At 37.1% G+C, this 24,450-nt stretch overlaps 1 pseudogene; it reads left to right on the forward strand.

Annotated features, from left to right (window-relative positions):
* Nucleotides 1-9,822: 9,822 nt before the first annotated feature.
* LOC101527545 (ribosome biogenesis protein NSA2 homolog) lies at nt 9,823-10,823 on the forward strand (annotated as a pseudogene).
* Nucleotides 10,824-24,450: the final 13,627 nt, after the last annotated feature.

Genomic DNA, 24,450 nt, shown 5'->3' on the forward strand with positions numbered 1-24,450 from the left:
GAAAGTCAGAGAAGTTGTGTCACTACGACACTGCACAGCCAATAAGCTACAAAAAAGAAGTTTGATTCCTAGAATGTGAAACTTCAAAGAAAGCAAAATATTTATCAAACCTTCACTTGTATACTGTGTGATATCACCAAATATCTTTAGCAATTAAATCCTATAGCTCTTTCTTCTAAATTTGTATACCAGAGAATTTTAAGAAAAATGTGTTTCATGTATCAAGACAGATTTACTGTCTGATAATAGCCCCTTTCTGATTGATAGTATGAGTAATGTTTTCATTTTAAAGAAGGTATAGGTACAACAAAGGTCAGAAATTTACTCAAAGGTTCTTAGGTAGTAAATATCAGAATAGGTCTCATTCTTTCATTGTCACTCGTATGCAATGAATCAGAATTCTAGTTTTCTATGTACATTATTTTGGCTATCTTTCTAATAAGATATTTAATACATTGGACTCAAAACAGGAGGATTCAGATTGACTGTAGAGCAATCTTTATACAGAGTGCCAGAATGCATTGCCATTTTGTCTGTATTTAAGATCATGTTTGAAGCAAGGAGGAAATTGCAGTTGCAGACAGGCTAAGTAAAGGTAAAAGGATTTATGAAAGTCAACTAAAATTGACCTGATGCCAGGAATGGTTTCATACTTTAGATTTTGAAATTGTTGTCAGATTATTATTGCCCTAGGACAACATCAAGCCAATGGAAGTGATCTGGGATAAGAACCAGTGTCTCTCTAGTAACAAAATAGTTTTAAAAATTTGTTTTAAAATTATTTTTGATAAAATGTAAGTTTTGCATATTAGAAATATAAAACATTTTATCATTTATTCAATAATCCCTAACAGCTAATTTTAAATGCTGCTAATAATTCCATGGGTTTTTGATCTTCTTTTTCTTTATGCAATTTACAGTGCTGAAATTATACTGCATCTGTACATTTGCCTAATTTTAAAAAAATCTAACAGATATCCTGTTTTTGTTTAGTTACCTATTTATAGCAAAGTATTCAAAACTTCAGTGTCTTTATAAAAAGTGTTTTATCTAAATATGTGTGGGCCAGGAATCCATAGATTAGCTGGTTGATTGAGGGTTAGGGTCTTGTGTTAGTTCGTAGTCAGGATGTCAATGAGAAGTACAGTCACTTGGCAACTTCGGTTGACAGGGAGATTTGCTTCCACGAAAATCCACTGGCAGAGCTGTTAGTAGGGAGCCTTAGTTTTTCACTGGCTGTTGGTGAGAGGCTTCATTTCCTCTCCACGGGGCTGCTCAAGTGTTCTCCTACTGCAGAGCTTCTGGCTTTCATCAGAGTTGGGGATAGATGAGAACACAGGGCCCGGCGGCGTGGCCTAGTGGCTAAAGTCCTCGCCTTGAAAGCCCCGGGATCCCATATGGGCGCCGGTTCTAATCCCGGCAGCTCCACTTCCCGTCCAGCTCCCTGCTTGTGGCCTGGGAAGGCAGTTGAGGACAGCCCAATGCATTGGGACCCTGCACCCGCGTGGGAGACCCCGAAGAGGTTCCAGGTTCCCGGCTTCGGATCGGCGCGCACCGGCCCGTTGCGGCTCACTTGGGGAGTGAATCATCGAACGGAAGATCTTCCTCTCTGTCTCTCCTCTGTATATATCTGGCTGTAATAAAATGAATAAATCTTTAAAAAAAAAAAAAAAGATGAGAACACAGATAGACGTCACAGTGTCTTTAGGACCCAGCCTTAGATGTCACATGCCATTATTGCAATGCCATATATTTGGATATATCATCAAACCCTATCCAATTTGGGGGATGCTCATTCAGGAGTATGACTATCAGGTTACAGAGATCATTATGGATGGTGGGGGAGCAAGAGAGACATCACTTTGGCCCAATTGAAATGCTGGATATCACATTATCATTAGCATTTTTTTGTGTATTACAACTTGCTGGTTGAAAGAACTGGCTTGTTTTTCAGAAAATGGCTTCTCAAGCGGTAAATGTGTTCAATTCCTGTATCTAGGAATGCCCAAATCTTGCTAAGAGATACCTATCTCCTTCAAGTTCTTTGAAAATTGCTGTTGTGCACTGGTGGCATCGGTGCCTACGTTTTTCGCCCATTGTTTTCCACTACTGTTGCATTATGGCCCCAAATATTGCTTCTGAGCAGCCACCAAAGAGCAGGTGGGTTAGTTCTTGTACTCATATATGTTGAATTTCCACCCATTACTGGTGAGCACTTAACAAATAATAAACAGAAGAATAAAATTCATCTCATATCTCTTCCTTCACCATTCTCCCAATCCACTCAAAAAAGAAAAGAAAAGAAAAGAAAAGAAAAGAAAAGAAAAGAAAAGAAAAGAAAAGAAAAGAAAAGAAAAGAAAAGTCAAGAATGGAAAGTGGCATGTGTAAGTAAACCAACATCTGAATGTGGGTGTCCTTTGGAAGTGTTCAATGAAATCACCAATGCTATCGAAATATTATGTCTCAACGTTCTTTGGCATTTATCTTGGGAAACAAGAAAACACAGTCATTGTCATGCTTCAAAATCCTGGATAAGGGCATCTTCCACAGTGAGGCTATGGAAGGAGAACCAGAGTGAGTTTATACAGCTGGAGAGGAGGAAGTATTTCCTCCTTCTATTCTTCATCACTTCGTTTGTAACACATTGCTAAGCAACTCACTAAACGTGTGGAAAGAGAAACAGAATCACAGAATCTCTTCTAGATGCATTAGCTTTAATCTGTTTCAGAAACTGCATTGCTGAAAGAGACACAAAAATTTGGGTTTACTTTTTCAGAGAGTGCTAAAGACATAAGGTCAATTAGGACACAGATTACATTGCTAATTATAACTTTCAGTCAAAAATATATTCTTGTTGAAGTATTTACTTGGAGAGAAGCCTTTAAGTGCCAGTGTAGGGTTAGAATCCCAGTGTTGGGGCTTGTTGATTTAACCCTGCAGTTCTTGCATTATGATGTTAAATAAAAACTTAATGATCTTATGTTACAAAACTGGACTGTTTGTTATCACAGGGCAAACACAAAAAAGTCAACATGCTCAATAGGTTGCCATGATGACTGTCGTGCAAGAAATCCAAGAGAGGTCAGTGGATAGAAAGCAACTGGGAAAAGACATGCAAATTATGAAACATGGAGATTTTTTTGTTTGCTTGTTTATTAATTTTTTAAAAATTTTTTGCAGGTTTCCTACATGAAGCTGGTAAAATGCCACTTTCCCAAAATAGAAAATAGAACTGCAATAACTAGTAAAAATGTTAACAATATACTAAGAACTGCTCTAATTTTTTACTTTGGTTATGTCATGTAATCTCTCAAAGGTCTTGTGATTTTTATTGTCTAAAGTTTACACATTAATTACAGAGGAGATCTTGGATTCAAAAGACCAGAGAATCTGGGTTTAGTTTCCATGCTGCTTGCGTGCCTGTATGCTGCCTCCCATTTACAGGCATAGATGCAGCATGCAATCTGGAGTTCTTGGGACCCAGCTCAGGCAATGACAGGCAGATTGTTCACAGCAGCCAAATGTTGTACCTTGTACGCTGCCACATTTTTATGTTTAGAGATGCTTTGGAGAAAGTTTGCAAATAGTGAAGCCTAGGTGTTTATCACCTTCCTGTTATAGACCAGCGTCTATCGTGGATATCTTTGTGCCCAACTGGCTACTCCTCCAGCTACACATTAGGGTGTGCTCTCAAGAGTGGGAGAATTCCTGAACAAAAATACTGCATCTTATTTTATGCTGTATCTTTTTGCGTGAAGTCACTAATTTGAGGATAAATGTCTTTTTGTTTCTGTCACAGCAGCCTAAGGAAATTTCAGGACTAGACAGTACTTAGATTGTCTTCTTCCAGACTCTGAACTTGCAAATGAGGGCAAATATACAAATCATTACATTGAAGAGAAGACAGATCTCTTATCAGTGTCAGAAAAAATGGAAACTAAAAGCTCATAAAAATGCTAATGATCATATCTTCCCCAAATGCTCTGCTTTAGTACAAAGTTTCTTTTTGAGAACACTGTATAATGCTCCCCCATCCCTCTTGGCTGTTAATCTTCATTTCTCACTGTGAACTTGGAGCAAATAACATAAATCTATAAAAAGATACTCTGAATTCTCTTCCAAATATAATACTCAGATAATAATGTGATTGTTGGACAAAAGAGCATGCTTTGCCCATTACCAGTGAGCGTGGTTATGAATGCTCCTCTGTGCTGGCTCGCTCCTCACCCCGTCACTGTTCTCAGCAGCAGTGCCCTTGCACTGAGCAGGCAGAGCAGAGCGGATGCCACTCCCCAAGCACCTCCATGACTTTCCACCTCTACTTTCAATAGAGTTGTTTGCATTCCTTTCTAAAATACAAGCAAAGGAGAACTGGTTTTTCTAATTGTTTGGCTCTTGTAATTAAAAGCTAGGTTTGTGTAAGTGAGTAAACAGGGCCTGTACACAGAGGCTACCCTGTCCAATCAGAAGAAATCTATGGCCTCATCATTTTCACACAGACTACTTGCACCTGAGAAAAGTCCATTGACCAAAGCTGAAGAACATAGTGCAGACTAATCAAAGGCCCATAATTAATTCTGAAGCAATGGAAAGGCATGAGATAATTTTATTGATTCTTAGCCATAATCCATATCCCTAGATAACATATGTCTTGCTGCATGAGATAACGAAATATACTAATCCACAATTAGCTATTTTTTTTTTTAGTATAACTTCCCATAGGTGACATTCAACAACAAGAATGACCTGATCTGTTTCTAAGCCAGGTGATAAAAGTGAAATATCTGCTTACACGCAATGAAAAGCACCTACTAAAAAGTGCTTCATTTGCTTTTTATACAGGAACTTTTCAAAAAAGAATCTGTCAATTACATTTTAAAAAGCTATGGAAATATAATGGCACAATAATAATTAGGCAACAGATTATGTGATATTTCATTACAAAATTGGATATAGAATTTGACTGCATTTAAACTGCATGTTTTTGTGCTTGTTAATTTTTTCTTTTAAAAGGAGGACTCACTGCAAAGCAGCACAGCAATTAAAAATACTGTAAGTGATTTGGCTATGGCTCTAAAAGATCATTTGTGACCTTAATAAAGAAGCAGTTTTATGTGAATATATGCTTCTCATTTTTATGGAATCCTTTTTTTCCCCTTTGCTCTGTTTCTAAACTCAGAAAAGCAATGTGGATTATAGAACAGCAATTGACTTGTCCTAGTTAAGACTGCCCTAAATGCAATTTAGTTGATGATTTAAATTTATAATGATTAGAACAAATTCAAATAACTTCTAAAATGAAATCTGCTGGAAACATTATTTCTATAACTAGGATTTTGTCGAGTATTAAATATTATTTTATATAGTCAACAGCTAGATCTCTTTATACACTCAAATTGCTCCTGTCTTTTGAAGGCACTGTTTAACTGTTTGAAAGTACAAATGCTGGGTCATATTTTCTCCAGTCTTTCCTGATTTCCCGAAGACTTTCACTTTCTTTCAGAAGCTACACAAAGCAGAGCTTGTTTCCTTTCTGTTTGATTGGCCCAATCTTATATACTGAGCAGACAGCTGTGGACATTGAAAATAGAGGCAGTACAGATGTTTTAAAAGTCTGAACACTACTATTGTGACCTATGGATGTTTTCATAATGAATTCAGATAGCCTTAGGTAAGAAACTTAGCTGGATATAGAATTGGCTCATGGAATAAAAAGAAATGATGAAATATGGCTTGCATTTAGGAGGTATCATATTTTTGAAAATTAAGATAGCAGAGTCTGTTGTGATGCTCAAAAAACTCCATATATTCTCTAACAGGATAGAGCATGAAGTGCATTGACTTGCTGCCGATTGGGGCCTAGAGTGGAATGGTAGCAATGAACTTTTATAATGGTTCTCATTTGTCTCTGAATCCTGGTTTTTGCTCATTGGATCATTCCTTCCCATGTTATACCATGGTTGATCTGCATAGTCAGTACAATCAGGAGGAAGTGATAACATGATTTCTCAGCTTAGATTATAAAGCACATTTTACATTTTTGCTTTTTTCTGTAGATACTAAAAGGTAGAATCACACACACACTCACACACAGAGTTCTTATGCACTGATTCATTCCTCAAATGGCTTCCAGGAGTTGGGACTAAGCCAAGCCAAACCAGTGAGCTGGGAATTTGGTCTGTCATCTCTGTTATTTGTGTGAAGGACCCGTATACTTGATCCAGCACCAATACTTCCCAAGGTCTGCACCAGTAGGAAGGTGGAGTCATGACCTGCATTGAACTCAGGCATTCCAGTACCGGAGGCAAGTATATTACTAGCATATTGATTGTTAGGCCAAATTCCCATCCCCAAAAGGCACTTGAGCTCTGTTTCATTCTCTTTCACTTTCTTTCTTCCAAACCATTTCAACTGGAGAAAGCTAGTAGAGTTTGATGAAACGGTCTAGGCAGAAACTAACACAGTGAGAGACAGCAACCGAGGTGTGGTTGTGATTATGGCAGTAGCTTTTTCAGCCGGGGCAAACCTTCACCATGACTGTTGCTGCTGCCTACATCTTGAGCCCAATTACATAGGACTCTGAGTCAGATCCACACTACTTTACATTTCCAAGCTCTTAACCTTAAACGCTGAACTCCTAAACTATGCGAAATAACAAGTATTGATTATTTTAAAGTGGAAATTTTGGAGTATTTTTTTTAAACTAATTAATATAAGGCAAAAAAAGATTGTGTTCTGTCCAACACAACGGGCTTTGCAAGAGGTTGGAGAAAGCATTTAGTTTCTCAGATGTGATGGTTAGGATGGTGTTTTAAGTCACCACCTCAGCAAGCCCAGAAAAAAAATCAATGCAAAACAGACACAGTCATATTCCCAGCTTTATATTTGACAATGGAGATAATGCATAACAGTTACTAAATTGGTCTCTGTAAACGTGTTAACTGATTTAGGTTAATTCAAAACAGTGTAACAAGGAAGGTTTGCATTGTCATTTTTACAAATTAATCAAGCAGGTCTCATTTCCTCAGTAACCTTGGGGTCATATAGATTTCAAGTGGCAGATGCAAGAATTCAAATTCACTTTCACTTACCTAGTGTATTATTAAAATATTTCTGTGCCCTCTGATAATTTTTGACATTTACTAAGCCGAAACATGTACCCACTCTGTGCCACCTTGCTTGCTTTCTTATGTAAAAACAAACAAAAATTCCTCCAGTCTTCAAATCCTATGCGAAGCAAATATTGCTTCTGTAAATAAACTAATGAAAAATGGCCTTACTGAGTGTACACATTATCTTGGGAAAGGGGATGATTTTAAGAATGCATCTCATTCCTCATACCATCCCCTCAGACTACCTCCCAGCTACATACTTATTTCTTCAAATAAAAGACTTTTGCTTCTGGTAACAGGTTTATCAGAAGGATTTCTTCCTTTTCTAAATCGTCTGCCCTGCTCCTTCTCTCATTAGCTTAGATAATGAAACATTGCCTGTGTGCCTTTTTTGTAAGATAAATTGAGAGTAAAAAAAAGGGCTGGGAACTTTCATACATATCTGAGACTACTCAGATAGGCCAATCTCGGCAAGCCAGGGCATAGGTTCAGAGTCTCTGGACAGCTGCTTACCACTGGGAGTTGCTGAGCAGCACTGAAGTAGACAATGAAAACAAGAGAAACACTTACATGTGGGTCCAACTGGTGAATATTGCTGACATTATTTTCTAACACATTTACTGTTTAAGCATCACTATTTAGTGCTGGAACTTTAGGGAAGACATGGGCCATTGTATAAGGAAGGTCATCTAAAGGGATGAGATTAACCAGGTCTTGTATTCTATCATATTTTTTCTGAAAACTCCATCTCTATTGAAAACAGATATTTGGCAAGAGCCTATAACTGTTCAAGCTAAAAGAGATGTGAGGTGAAATGATCCCCCTGCATTAACTTTATAAGGGGCTGCTTCAGATTCCTCTCAGAGTGGAGATATTACTTTGTGATGAAACACACACACACTCATGCATGCACACACACACATTCTTACTCCTCCTCCATTTGCTCTTATAAGTTTGGAAGGATTTGGCTCTTTTCTCCTAAAGTGAACAAAGAAGACCCTCACAGATTATCAACACCTGGAATACATTTTCTCTTGGCTCTGGCCAAATATGCATCTTTACTCTGAATGGGGAAATAGATCAGACGCCTGTTCTGCCTGACTTGAACATTTACTTGAGATTCATCTACTTTCTTTAGCTTCAGACTACGGATAAGATACTTTGAGTATCCAAGTAATTTTTTCCTCTAAAGTAGAAATGACTTTCTCTTTTCGGAATTTTCTTTTCTTTCTCTACTACATAATGAATCCACGCAGTCTTCACCTTTCGCAACTTTGGAGACATATGTGATTGAAGTAAATGGTTTAAGAAAGCATGTTCATTACGTTTCAATACCTCAACTTCAATATGATCTATGTTAACTCTGGTCTACATTTCAACTTAATTTCCCAAGTTGTTAAAATTTCTTGGTTTCCATTGAAATAATCTAAATATTTTATTCTTGATTATGGTCCTAACTTCACTTGAAGAGTGTGCTTTTATGAGTGAATAATTACTTGTAGTTTGTTTAATTATTTCCACTGAAGTTACCAAAATGTGAAGTTGATTGAGAACTTAACATCTGGATATCTCAGAGGAACAGACATGGAGCTACTTACAGGAAGAAAATCTGCCTCACTTGAGGACGTACAAAATTAGCCTTAAGAGTGATACTACCATCATATCAAATACAACTTTATGAGAAGAAATTTTAAAAGAAAAAATCAGATGTAATGATTGTGGCAGCCATGGATAATGATGGTATCACTGTCATAAAAGTGTTGATAATGGAATAGGTTCAAATTAATCTCTTCTCTCTTGGTTTTTTTTTTTTTTTTTTTTTTTTTGCAATTTTTTACAGCTTTTTGTAATCCCCTGTTCATTCCAAATGAGAGTTGCTCACATTCTTAAGCCAACTGGCCAATATGCTTTGATAAAACTCTAGAACCCAGAAGTGTCAATTTAACAACATTAGGACTTCACACATAATCTAAAATTTGCCTGCATTCTGATCTTAAGAATTGGATACATGTTTTCTCAAAAAGGCCAAGCCACTATGATAATATTTAAAACAAGGGTTTCACAATGTTTTGAAACTAAAGCTTTTCCTATTGTGTTTTTGCACACTTCTTTGCACACTTCTTTGTTTTTATTCATGTCATAGTGTTCATAGATGCATATGTCTGATGCCATCCAAGAGATGATAATTATCTTTGCTAGTTAGTCCTCTTTACATCCTGCATTACAATCAACAGAGTACTTTATGCTGGAAATATGATAGGACCCTAAAAATGATAGCAGATGTAATCAGTTTTGTAATTATAAAATAGGAATTATAATTCTATTTGTACTGCATCAGTGTAAACATTGTAAGCTTTCAATCAAATAGAAAGCAAGACTAAAAACATCTAGAAATACCAGAAAGCTTTCTTAAAGATTTAAAACATTGTTCTCAAATCATTGTTATTTTAGCAACAATAAACATATTGCTTGCAAATGCAATAACAAATAAATGGATAGACAGCACTTATACAGTACTTATTATGAGGCCAGTGATTTTCTAAGTACTTTACAAATGTTAGTTATGAATCTTACAAATGCCTTCTTGGATGGGACCATGACGTCGTTTATTAAAGAAAGATAAAGAGCTGATGTGGGCTTCAGAGACCAGAAGGTTTGGAAGTTCCTTGCGATCAGGAGGTAGCACTGGGTGGTTCTAAGGCAGACATTATGCCACAAAACGAATATATTGAATTACACCGTAAACACTATGGGTATCATCTGTATTACCACAAGAAAAAGATTAAAAAAAGGAAAGTTGGGAGACTTAAGAACATTCAAAGAAGGCAAAAAAGATGCAGCCTAGCAGCTAAAGTCCTTGCCTTGTATGTGCTGGATCCCATATGGCTGCCGGTTCTAATTCCGACAGCCGTGCTTCCCATCCAGCTCCCTGCCTGTGGCCTGGGAAAGCAGTCAATAGCCCAAAGCCTTGGGACCCTGCACTTGCGTGGGAGACCTGGAAGAGGCTCCTGGCTCCTGGCTTCAGATTGGCTCAGCAGATGGAAGATCTTCCTCTTTGTCTCTCCTCCTCTCTGTATATCTGACTTTCCAATAAAAATAAATAAATCTTAAAAAACAAAAAACAAAAGACTATCAATATGCATGAAAAAAAATACCAAACAAAATAATGATGAAAAGACTGCCCAGGGAGCGGTACCTGCCTACCTGCTAGACAAAGAGTGACAGTCCTGCTCTAATGTCCTTTCTAATATTAAACAAAAGTGAAAAGAGAAAGCAGGGAAATGGGATGTCCTTCTGTCTAAAGCTTGTGCCCAGGGAGAAATAGAGGTATTAAAATTTATTCCAACAGGAAAAAGAAAAAAGAAGGTCCAGTGGAAGAGGGTGGTTACTAAAGTCTGATTTTTTGGAGATGACTTTACAAGAAAACCACCCAAATATGAAAGATTCATTAGACCTATGGGCTTACATTTCAAGAAAGCCCATGTAACACATCCAGCACTGAAAGCGACCTTCTGTCTGCCAATATTTAATGTAAAAAAGATCCCATCATCCCTGTTATATAAAACTTTGGGTGTAATTACCGAAGGTACTGTTATTGAGGTGAAAGTGAGTGAGTTTGGCTTGTGATACAAGGAGCCAAGGTTGTATGGGGGAGCTATGCCCTTGTTACCAACAGTCCTGAAAATGATGGGTGCATAAATGCGTTCTGACGTGTTTGAGAGCAGTTTACGTAAGTAACTTCTAATCATTATAGAAGACTACAGATTAAATGGAAAAACTATCATTATTGTGATGTTTCTGAAAACTACCAAACAGGCTTAATCTACAGTTAGCAAGAGAACTATTTATTAATTAAGCTGTAGAAAAAACATTAAAAAGATCCACTTCTCCAAAAAAAAAAAAAGAGAAAGAAAATGAACGATACAGAACATGAACAACTTGATAAGCTCTGCAGTGAGAAAACGGAGGATGCATTTTATCCATGAGGTTATGGATTAGATCACTGAGCCATAGAGCTTGAAAATTACAGACAGAGGATATTGATATCATCTCTTGTGGTCATGAACTTCGTGCTAGGGTGGCAGAAAGTCATTGTCACCTGCACACAGAAGCTCATGTGGCAGATAGAGACAGAACCGTAGAAGCAACTCTTACCACTGGCTTTTATTTTCTACATAAATGCAACTTCAAACATTCCAAATGCCCTTAGTTCTGTTTCATAAGGAGGCATCCCTGAACAGGGTTAGGAGTGCAAGGCAGCAGGAAGAATCACTTCTTTTAGTAGAAGACTGATGATTAAAAGCCTTTACCACTTCATGCGACTTGAAAAGAAAAATCAATGATTCTTTCTACATTTTCCTTTATTATACAATTCAGGATAATTTTTAACACTGTGTAAAATCTACTGCTTGGAATAGATACATGCGGTAAGTAACATCCTTTTAAGGAATGGAATCTGAACAATGAACATACATTTGGTGAGCCAATCTATCTAAGAAAATCTAAAGAATTTATTAACAATCAGATAGACATTTAACTAGGTCCAGCCAAGATTAACCTTGGGAAGTTCTAGAGAACCCGACTGTAGATTCAGCCTCAACAGACTAGATTGTGTTGTTGATGTTCTCGTTTTTTAGAAGATGAGAAAAAAGTGAATTAAGGATTTAGATCAGTTTGCTTGGCTATAGGTATGTTTATTATTTTCCAAATGGCTGGCACAATGTTTAGGGAATAATTTCTGTGTATCCTTAAGTCAATGTATCTGTTACACAGAACCCTGCTGTCTTTAATGAACTGAAAGGTCACATAAGCATTGCATGAAGGATGCTGCAGGAAATATTCAGACTTTGTGCAGTAGGTCATGTTAGGAGAGGAGCTTGTAAGAGCGTACCTGTACCTCATAAGACATCTGCCATTCACCACAAGTGGTCACACAACACCATATTTACAGGGAGGCTGATGCCTTATTATCAAGTGACTTATGAACTCCTTCTAGATTTAAGCAGAATATATCTTCTAATGTATGGAAAATGAAGGAAGACTTAAAAATTGATTTACAAACAACTAGATCAAAATCTATTGATGCGCACTACTCTAAAAAAATAACTTCCCATTTTTCCTTTTAACATTGTTTGAAGCAGTGGAGCTGGAATAGTGATGGTTAAACAAATTCTGCTGTTAAAAGCCATGTCAAAGCCATCCAGGGTGGACTATAACAGTGTCTGAGTTTTTTCTATTTTCCCAAATATTTAATGGATGAAACATATATTTGTAAATCACTTATTTTATAGATATTATATTAGGTCCACAAAATGTAAATGTAACTTATATACATTACTTTTTATTTTATATATACATTTGTTATGAGTGTTTTTGTTTTTATTTTACAAGAAAATTGCTACTGTTAGTTTATGTGACCTTTCCATAACATTATTGCAACTGATTGGTACTTGAACACAATGGACCTTGAGTATGAAACTTCTTTTCATCATATTTATACAGAGCAATTATATTTCTATCTACATGTTCCTTTGAGTCAAGGGCAAAATAAAACTTGTTTACTCTGTTATAATTTTTTCAGGAGCATTTTTCTATATAAACTTTTTTCCTGCATTACCAATCACAGTTACGCTTTAAAAATTTGCACCAGAATTTCTTAACCTGTTTTACTATCAGAAGTTTGGCTATCACATTTCATTTTCAAAGGCAAATTTCCATTCCTATGCAGAAGCCAAAGCACTGGAGAATAGACTCTGGGTTATAGTGAATAGGATCTCTGTTCGTCATTATATGAACATTTATAAGTCAGAACTTGTATGATGATTTTAATACTGTAAATGTAAATTACACCATTTCCTGCCATGAGGAAAAGAGAACTGAATTGATTCTTTTGCATTTAACTGTCCTTTTGGGTCTTCCAGGTCTATAGCTTAGCCTAATAAGGCAGTAATTAACTTTTAGATCAACCTCTTTTTTTTGCAGTCTGAAAAGCAGTCATCATATTCTATTGATTTTTCCCCCATGTGTCATTTTTTCAGGCTCTTATTTTCAATAAAACTTTTTTTTTGGATGCATAAGGTGCCAGAATTCTCTTTCTTTTCTATCAGACTTTATTTTTTCCCCCAAATGATGTTCAGGAGAATGATAATAATAAGTGGCCTTAGTTTCTGAGGACCTGCCAACATTTTTTAGAAGGAATGTGATAGTCTAGGCCTACAATCATTTCCACATGTCTTAGCTCCAAAACTAAGGGGAATAAATGCCAATCCCAGTTGCCTTATCTTAATATTCAGTGAGCCCGGGAGGCTGCAGACAAATTTGCTTTAGAAGCAGGCAGTATCATACATCATAGCAATTTTTCAGCCCCTTCATCACACTAGTTCAGAAGTATTGTACTGAGATGGCTAGAACAGCTATTTTATGGTATATACTGAGCTGACTCAAAATAAGCTCTGTCTTTGACATAAGGACAATCAAAGCCAATTTAAGGTTTTTGTTGCTGTTGTTTGTTTTTTTTTTTCTGTTTTTGGCCTTTTCTTCAATGGTTGATAATATTTTTACAGATAATAACCATATAATTAATTCTTACAAATTTAAGTTTCAGGATACTGTTCTAATGCTTAAAGAAATAAAAAAGCAATGGCATTTACTTTCCTAATCTATAGATGTACTTTCTAATTCCCCTGGCCTAGCTTCTGTAACAGTATACCTGTTTGCCTTGCATATTCTGACAGCATAGGATATAGTCATCATTCAATTTGCCTTTTGAAGATGCATGTAAGGGGGTAAACAGCATTGAACAAAATGACATACTTTACAAGGCAAATTTGGTGCAGTGCATAATAAATTTTGTTGAGGTCACATTCTGCACTCCTATTAAAAATAATAAGATTTGTGATTCTGACTAAGCCCTCACAGTCTTTCATCTCAGTTTTAAAAAATATCAGTGTGTCAAAGTTTCCAAACCCAAGCTTTTCTAATATGAATCATCTTCCAATCTTTCATTGTTTCTTTTCATAATGATATTATATGTCCTGCCAAGGAATACTGCATCACCAAGTGCTCATCTTTCTATACATAAGGCTATATATAAAAAAGAATTTATTTTGTAAAATGAGTCATAAGCTTGTTGGTTCATTTACATCTGATTCAAGATAATATCTTTAGATAAGCATTAAACTGAGGATGAATAAAGTCTAATTTGTCCTATGAAAAAATATATACTATTAATATTATAGGATTGATCAAGGTAGTGTTACTTGAAATAAATACCCTTGAAAACTGCTCTGCAGAAAATGCATAAAAGTGAAGACAGAACAGTCTATGCTTCATTTTTCAAACTGAAAGGACGAAAAGGACTGCTTGTCTTAGTTTTGAATTATATCAAAAATGTTCCCCACCTTGGGAAAAAGAGAAAATCCCAGTGGATTCTGGGCAGGGAATATTGTTTAGGCTCATCTGGAAGGGGGCTGCAGTGTTCCTGCTGGTACAGATAACTACAGTTAAATTCTCACACATTGTTCTCTTGTTTCCTTGGTCAAGGCTCTTTGACAAGCTCTTGACACAAGTTGCATATGATAATATTATTTATGTTGCCATGGTTCTTTGTGACAGCAGAGAACAAATAACATATAGCAAGAAGAGAACAATAGCTTGGGCTGTCAAGGGTAAATGGAAAAAGGTGTAAAAGTGAGAGATAGTCCTTGGAGAAACTTGGAAATTATACAAATCTTATATATTTTAATAATTAAAGGGCTGTGTGTTTCCCAATATCTAAGAATTTTCATGGAGTGCTATCATCTGGTCTAAACTTGAGAGTTGCAGGTTTAGGAGCCTCACCTTACCAACTTCATAACACAACTATATTAATGCAAAATATGAATTAATTATATAGCTGAAATTTTAGCACAGAAAATCTATCCATTATAACAACCTATCCATTTTTCATGAAAACTCAACTGACAAACTATAAACAGAAGACCATTTTAAGAAATAATTTTTCCTTCCTTCCTTCCTTCCTTCCTTCCTTCCTTCCTTCCTTCCTTCCTTCCTTCCTTCCTTCCTTCCCTTTCCTTCTTTCCTCCCTCCCTCCATCTCTTCCTCACTTTCATTCCCTTCTTTTCTCCTTTTCTTATTCCATCTCTCTTTCTGTCACCATCGGTATTCCTACCTTTCTTTTTTCTTACTTAATGAGAAGGAATAAGTATGGACATTGGAGTAAAAATCTATTTCTCCCTTTAGGCAAATCTTCACTGAAAACAGAAGAGCAAACAGAAGGTAACTTAATGAAAATAGAAAGCAAAAAGGGCTGTTCCTGTTAAATACTTAGTGGCACCAGGTATTAAATAGATTCAAACATCTATCTCACAGAGGTAATGTTGATAAAGGATCCAGGTTACTAAAGTAACTGTTGGCTACTTTTTGAATGACTATTGCCAACATTTGCAACTGTGGTTCGTTTTACATGAGCTTCACTAGTGCCACCCAAATGACACAAAATTGATACCAAGTTACTAGGCGGTCTTCCAGATTCCGGGGGTAGGGATTGATGGGGAGGATATTCCCTGTTTAGGATCACTGTTGTTTTCTCTGATTAGATCCAATGCATGTTAGGGAATTCAGTGTTGTTTATCCACTGCCTGATTTTGAGCAATGTCTCTCTGGGCAAGTAACTATTTTAAAAAGGAAGAATACAGGAATAGAAAATATTAAAGTTGATTCCAATGTTTCCATCCTAAGAAAATTACTCAATTACATGAGTGGATATTGGAAAGAGAACTCCCTTGGAAAGACATCCAAAATGTTAATATATGAACTTCAGAGTGTTTCTGTGATAGAACCCACAGGAACTGCTTTCCAATCGCAAGGCTGTGTTCTCTCACCAGGCACACAACACATCAGTTGCTGAAAACTGGATTGTAAAAGAAAGCCAGCATTATTTCAACATGTTGAGTGAGAAGCTGGGCATCTGTCACTTACTTCCTGGATTCCTCAAGGGGCTGTGGACAATGTTCTTACAGACTGAAGTTTGGGTTGAGAGATTTGTATTTGGCTTTTATCCAAGGCCCTTGTTGGTCTGTAGTGCATATGGTCTTTCTAAAATTGGTCAGCAATGCTGTGACCTTTAGGGAATGTTTTGATGGTAAAGTAGGCTCCAGTCAGTCTGGGAACTGTGTGCAGGTGATAGTTACTTTTCCCTAGGACTTGGGTTCCTGGCAAAGCAATTCTAGTTAGGACTAAACATCAAAATGTTGTTTATAGGGGAAATAAATATTCTCATGTATCCTACGTTAAGGGACCATGTAGAGCTGGATGTATAATCCCTCAATTCAGTGAACCAATTTTTTGAAAAATTGAATTTGTGATTCTAAAAGCAGGAAAAAATGCTAAGCTAAGGGAGGGTAAGTACTGGACTGTGGGAGACTAAGATCTGATGCTATCTAGCATCCACATCCAAGGCAATGAGCAGGGCTCAGTTCCACTTCTAGAATATCCAGTATACAAATTTCTAGCAGTAAATTGTGGACAGATCATTTTTTAAATATCTATTCTATTTTTATTGAAAAGTCAGATATTCAGAGAGAAGGAGAGACAGAGAGGAAGATCCTCTGTCCACTGATTCACTCCCTAAGTGGCTGCAGTGGCCGGAACTGAGACGATCTGAAGCCAGGAGCCAGGAGCCTCCTCTGGGTCTCCCATGCGGGTGCAGGGTCCCAAGTCTTTGGGCTATTCTTGACTGCTTTCCCAGGCCACAAGCAGAGAACTGGATGGGAAGTGGGGCCACTGGATTAAAATCAGCACCCATATGGGATCCTGGCACATGCAAGGTGAGGACTTTAGCTGCTAGGCTAATGCACTGGACCCAGGGGACAAATTTTTCAAGTAACAGAGTATTACTTGTATTTTCCAGGTTTGTAGTTCATTGTGTTATACATAATGTGAGAAAAATTAGAGCCAGTGATATTTATATTAAAATTATCCGCACCAAGGTGATTACTTAGTTCAGCTTAGGAAGAGACAGCCAGGGGAAAATATTAACTTACAGTGGTCTATCTCAAGCACTGGTTATCTATGGATACATTCTGTTTCATTTGTACATTGCTCAAATTTTTTCATTTGAATTCCTTCAAAAAAGGGGCACATTAAGTAAATTGACACATCCATTTCCCAACCTCTTACTTTTTCTTTGCAGCATTTATTCCATTACATTTTGTTTATTACCTGGAACCTGTAACTATTCATGTTTGTAACCATGAAAACAAAAAATCAAGAAAAACAATTCCTTGAGTATTTAATAATTTGGCAGGAAAACAAGATCTGAATAAAATTATTATGAATCCTAAGAGAAAATAAGATGGATGTCTTCTATCAGATTCAAAGGAATATGAAAATATGATGAGCAGCACGTAAGGTGGAAGAAATTGAAGACATGAGTGAATGTTAAGGCATAGAGGAAGCTCTTTAGGAGGATATTGCTGAAACTTGAGAAAGAAATTTCAAATGACATTGAAGGAAGGAAACAGATTTCCGTGGCATGAAGAGTGTATACTGGGCCCGGCAGGATGGCCTAGCGGCTAAAGTCCTCGCCTTGAACGCGCCAGGATCCCATATGGGCGCTGGTTCTAATCCTGGCAACTCCACTTCCCATCCAGCTCCCTGCTTGTGGCCTGGGAAAGCAGTCGAGGACGACCCAATGCTTTGGGACCCTGCACCCACGTGGGAGACCCGGAAGAGGTTCCAGGTTCCCGGCTTTGGACCGGCGCAGCACCGGCCGTTGTGCTCACTTGGGGAGTGATTCATCGGATGGAAGATCTTCCTCTCTGTCTCTGCTCCTCTCTGTATATCTGACTTTGTAATAAAAATAAATAAATCTTAAAAAAAAAAACAGTGTATACAAAGGAATAGATAGCAAGAATGTGTATAAACAGACAATTTCAAGAATGAAGAAGCTTGTTCCCACAGAGCCTTTCAATGTGGTACTGAGTAGGGTCTGGAAGACAGCATTGATTTGGGCTTTTTGACTAAAGAATATCCTTAGAGAGGAATTCAGCCAATAGTCATCACCTCTTTCCGTCTTAGCAACTTGAGAAATGGTTCATCCCGGAATTCTGGATTGAACATCCAACACCCCTTGCATCCAGTTTCAATGGGAATAACGAGTTGATAGAAACAATGTCATTTCCTTTACATATAAAACTTAAAGGATTTCATGATAGGATTGAAAAAATGATGATAAAAAAACAGCACCAAAATCTCTAAAGGGACCTAAAAAGAAATCAATGTCCTCCAGGGTTGTCAGGTAATGACTGATTGAAAATGTGAATAGAATACTTGGAAAGCACTTGAGAATGTTGTAGAATTTTGTGAAGTAAGCCAAAATAAATAAACGATGGAGAAGTGGATTCAAATTTTTCTCTACTGAGTGTAATTTCTGGCCACACTGTACTACCATCCCATATAAGTTTTGAGTTGGGGTAATATACTTACCCTGCTTGTGCTTTAAAATTCTCATTACAAAATTGGGACAAAAATGAGTCCTTTTGAATTTTTTTAGATTGTTGTTTATATTCATTTTGTCCGTGTGTTCATTGGCTGGTGTTTTCACTTACACTTTCTGGAGCTGTTAAGGTAGGATGAGTGATTGGGGTATAGTTGAACTCCCAATAAAGGAAGCTAAGGTTTGGTTTGATATCTAAGTAGCTCTCATAGCTTTCATATTACAAAGTCAAATGTGACATCACCCTGCTTCCATGGCTGATAATGCATTTTGTACTTTTTTAATTTTGATATTTGCCTTGTATATCATATTTCTTTCAATGTGTTTTAAGCTCTCAGAAGACATGGGCTTTTACTTCTTTGTGCCTCTTTATTACCTAATCCAAGCTAATGCTTTCAATCAATTGTTTTACTAATAGCAATTCTTTTACTACCTCTGGGGAAAACTTAAGAGAATTACCTTTTAAATCCTCAATTTCCTACATTTAATGATACCTACTTTGCGGGGTTTCTGTAATATAATTGTACATGCTTTGTGCGGTATCAGCTACATATTAAGTGTTGCATAAGTGTTTGTTCCCATCTCTTCTATGTTACACTCAATAAATAAATGTTGAGCATGATAATGACTATTACTTAAAACCTAATTAGCATGTAAGAGAGTGTAGACAATGAGTAAAGGGGAGATGGATATGAGCAGAGAAGCCTAGAAAAGTAACTGCTATAATGGATCTCCATTTGATTAAGCAGAAATAAGTAAGTCTTACCGATTTTTAGATGTGGCAAGACATCCTTCATTATTCAGACAGCCACCATTTTTATCTAAATCAAATGACATTTTTCACGCAAAGAGAGTGTTAATTTCATTTTGTTCTCTCTGAAGTTTCAATAAAGTTGTTGAACGAAATAAACTGACAAACAAATGGAAAGGAAAGCATACAAACTGGTCGACACTCAAAGATACAGGAGCCATCTACAAACAAGGGACTCAGGAGAGGGCTAGGTAGGTGAAGCAGTGACACAGAAAGAAATTTGGGGCTTCTTACAGGAGGTAGGTGGAAAAAGTGGTAAAGCGAGGAATGGCAAATGGATTGAACATATGTTGTCTTACTATGCACAAAGTTTCCAGAAAATGGTCTCCTGAAGCCTACCGAGGCAATTGGTCTGTTCAGGGTATTAGACCCTGCATGTATTTTTCCTGTGAGAAGGTCTTCCCCAGGACAATTAAGAAAATGTCAAACAGCAAAGCTTCTGCTCACATCTGAAGTTTAACTAGCTGTATCTTTGTTTTTACAAAAGCACAGCTTTTTGTAGCCATTTCTGTGTCTGCGGTGCCTCTGTCTATCCATTGGGAAACATGCTAAAGAAGTGTGTTTTAAGTGGCCTGATCTGATCTCCCTCCTCTAGAGAGAACGATAGATTTGGATTTAGGAGTTTCTTCTGAGCAAGCTTCTCTAGTGTGGGATAATCATGCACAGTTTTGTCTTGTTAATGGATTTCTTTTTATTTGCTCCAAATCATGAAATCCATGACAGCCCACATTAATCCACAAGCTTTCTGCCATTTCTTTAGAATCAAGTGGAAAGAGCAGTGCAGTTCTTTCGTTTGGCGCAGCGAGCATCACCTGCCGGCGAGGTGGTTTAGCAGCTCAGGCGCTTGAACGCATATGAAGTTCTCTCTAGATAGCAGCTCAGGCAGGCTAAAGTGAGAAATCCATTATAATAACATGCTTTCTGAGGAAAGGGGATTACAGGTAATTTTCTTTTATTCCCTAGTAACAGGGTTTTAATACAGTGCTGAGACAGTAGTTGAAAATCAAATACCTCATTGAATTAAGGTGAAAAACAGATGAATTGTCTCTTGCCTCTTTCAAAGCTTTGAAAATGTGGAAGTTAGAGACTTTTAAATTTTAGTATTTTTTTCCAATATCAGATATGCTTCCATATCTAAACAGTATCTTTTTCACTTGGGACTGATTAAACACAATGTAATTAATGAATAAATTTAATAAAAAAATGTGAGCAATTATAAATTCCACAGGACTCGTATTAATAGTGTTTTGATAACAGAACAGTTGGAAATGACCACATGCCCTACAAAACACACCTGAGTGTATTTTTGTTAACTTTGTTGAATTTATTTATTTTTTATTTTTTTTAAAATTATTTATTATTTTTAATTCATTAATTACATTGTATTATGTGACACAGTTTCATAGGTACTTGGGTTCTCCCCACCCCTCCCCAAACCCTCCCACCATAGTGGATTCCTCCACCTTGTTGCATAATCACAGCTCAAGTTCAGTTGAGGTTCCCCCATTGCAAGCGTATACCAAACATGGAGTCCAGCATCTTATTGTCCAGTCAAGTTCAACGGTTTCTTAGGGAGACCCTCTCTGGTCTGAAGACAGAGCCAGCAGAGTATTATCTCAGTCAATTGAAAGCTCCAACATACCATCAGCAAAAATTTACACCATTATGGAATTAATTGACATAGTAATGGGTAACCAATATATTAAAAGTAAATGCGAGTTCCTAGCCACCTTCTGTGACCACCTCATTGACATGTCCATTTGCAACTTTTTGTTGTTGTTTGCCTAGGTGAAGCTAAGACAATGTTCTAAATGAAGACTTTTAAGAAAATGTCAGCAGAGTCGTGGCTTCCCTTATGAACTTGCCCTGTTGATGTGCATGCGTTTGGTGACTGGCTGCTTTCAGCAGTTTCTTCTCTGGAAATTCTTTTCTGGTTGGCCTGTAATTGGTGTACAAAATATTTGTTTGTAGCATCACTATTAGGTAGCTTGTGCTATTGATTCTCACAGATAAACTATCCACATTTCTCAAAATTCTCTATCAGTGCTGTACCAGTCCTTGGTTGCATATACATAGTCTATATCATGTGCTCTAACGATTGCTGGGTCAGGAGGTATATCTAATTTGTCCACATCTGAGGAACATTCTGTTTCGATCTTTCTATTTTAAAACTAGGAGAACCTAGTTTAGATAACAGCAGTGGTCCTGCTCTGCAATTCTTTCGCACACATGCACATATACACTCACACTCACCTTTGCTACCAGTCAGTGGCTCCCTTCAGATGCTACTATGTAAGTTTCTACATATAGAATAAGATTAATAAATAGTTGCTTGAATAATCAAAAGCAATGTGTACATTGTTAAACAGCTTAATTTATTGAGACACTCAAATTAACTCACTTTCTCTAAGTCTTACTTCAATGTTGTGTCTTACTTTCAGATCGAGTGCAAGGTGGGACACTGATATGTTAAGCCCTATAAATGGGTTTCTAATGGAAAACCAATTGCCATTAAAAAGAGAGGTGTTAACAGCATCTCCTCTAATAGTACATTTATAATGGATAGCTGATTAGCACCTGGCTGTGATAAAGGAGAGGTGACTAACCTTTTATATTATTCCCTTCTGAGGAATTGTACTCCATGACGGATTGTTTTAAAGCCTGTTTTTTTTATTGCACTTGATTTTGCTGAGTGAGTAGCAACCTGAAATTATGTGATTTTCATAGGAATTTGCTCAGCTCATCTTTCATAACAATGTCAACACACAATGTTTTACTGTAAAGTTCTAGAAGCAAATAGAGAATGGTATCAATTTGTCTTAAGAAAAGTAGCAAAAGCTCAAGGTTAAGAAGGAAGGCTTTTATAGGTAACTAAAATTTAAAAAGGCAAACAGTGTCATCTGTCTTTAGGCGAGAGTTAACACTTGATGTAATGTAAATAAAAACCCTGATCAGAATGTATAAAAACTAGGGAGAACATATTGATATCTTAGTTTGGCCAAGAGCTCATGGAATTCTGTAAGAATAGTGACATGTATTTGTTGCTTGCCACACTTAAATTAACTGGACAAAGATCAATTTGTACAAATTTCAAGGGAACAGAAATGAGTAGACGACTATCTCAAATGCATGGGGTAGACTTCTCTTATTTTTGCTTGTGAATTCCAGCATAAATCAAAAATCCAATAGAAACTGATTGATGTGGAACTAAAGCCAGATGGTGACACCGAGGAGGGAAGGGTGCTCAGCTGGCACTCACTACTACCCAACCATGCCATGATGACAATGCCGGGAGTTGTTGGAAAGAGAAATGCTGTTTTTCTCACTGTCAAACGCAATTTCAATCATGGCTGACTTACGGCATATTACAGTTTAGTGAAATTTGCAGTGTATCATTCATGTGGATTTATAAATTGCATTCATTTCCTTATAATACATAAAAGCATGTATTAAAATTTCACTAAAGTTGTCTCTCATGTGAGATAATACATATTATTACTAATATTTACACTTGCCAATTTCCTTAATCACTAGGGACAGAACAACAACTGAAAATTCCCTTTAATCTACTATATATTATGCCAAAAAGAAAAGTATAACTTTTGGAATCATTTCATCAGTTTCCTAACCTGGGATATAAACATCAGTTATCATCTGTCACAGTAGCTTTAAGTGATCAAGCCTCTGCAACTGATCAAAATTAAACCATTATGCAAAATTATAGCAAGGAGAATAAATGACAAAAAAAGATCTCTGTGTTTAGTGAATATTCCACAACTAGAAAGGAATTTCTCTGAGTGCAAGGTGAGTATATTTTGGGATATTCCCTGTTCTCTATTATATTACTTAGTATCTGGATTGGAGTTGGATAGAATCGTTAAAGTTTCTGTCATAGAAATTCATAAGCAACACAGATGTAGACCATACTGATATGTTTATATTCTTCAGTATAACTGAGTGCCCTAAATAGTGGTTTAATCGGTGATAGTTTATACTGTACGCAGATGAAAGAAGGAAGGAGGAAAGGAAGCATATGCAATGTTTTCTTGGATCGCTGTATAATCATATTCCAAACTATGCACCTGCTAAAAACAGTTGGGTGACAGAATTTTTAAACACATACAGTCATTATTGTTTCTGTGTTATATAAGAGACAGAGAAAGAAAGAGGGAGAGAGAACAAGCTCTCACCCAGGGGGTTTACTCCCTAAATGCCTAAAATGGGTTTGGCATAGGAGAGGGCCAAATTCAGGAACTGAATCTAAGTGACCCTTGTGGGTTGCAGGAACCCAAATAGTTGGGTCATTATTGCTGTTTCCCAGGGTTTGAATTATCAAGAAACTGGGATTTGGAGCCAGAAACTGAACCAGAAACTCTGATGTGGGATTCAGATATCTTACTGTACAAATAAACAAGAGTAAATGCCTGCCCCAGATGTTGAGTAATTGCAGAAACATACTAACATGCCCATGTTGATCAGCTGAAGAAACTGTAGGCAAAATACAAATGTGAGTATTTTTCTAGGATTTTCTTGATTGCAAGAAAAGAGATATGTTTTATCTTCCCTTCCAATAAATTACCAAAATCGGGCCTGGCATGATAGCGTAGTGGCTAAGGTCCTCGCCTTGAATGCACCAGCATCCCATATGGGCGCCGGTTCTAATCCTGGCAACTCCCACTTCCCATCCAGCTTCCTGCTTCTGGCCTGGGAAAGCAGGCGAGGACGGCCCAGAGCATTGGGACCCTGCACCCCCGTAGGAGACCTGGAAGAAGTTCTGGCTCCTGGCTTCGGACCGCGCAGCACTGGCGGCTGCTTTCACTTGGGGAGTGAATCATTGGGCAGAAGATCTTCCTCTCTGTCTCTCCTCCTCTCTGTACATCTGCTTTTGCAATAAAAATAAATAAATCTTTTTAAAAAGATTACTAGAATGACTCACTACTGTGTCTCCCATGAAATCAGCTGAATTTCAACATTCAGGACAACACACAGGGATCAGTAAGATTGTTCTGTTGCTAATTGCTCTTCTACT

Source organism: Ochotona princeps, chromosome 2 (genome assembly GCF_030435755.1).
Source record: "Ochotona princeps isolate mOchPri1 chromosome 2, mOchPri1.hap1, whole genome shotgun sequence".
Classification (NCBI taxonomy): Eukaryota; Metazoa; Chordata; class Mammalia; order Lagomorpha; family Ochotonidae; genus Ochotona; species Ochotona princeps.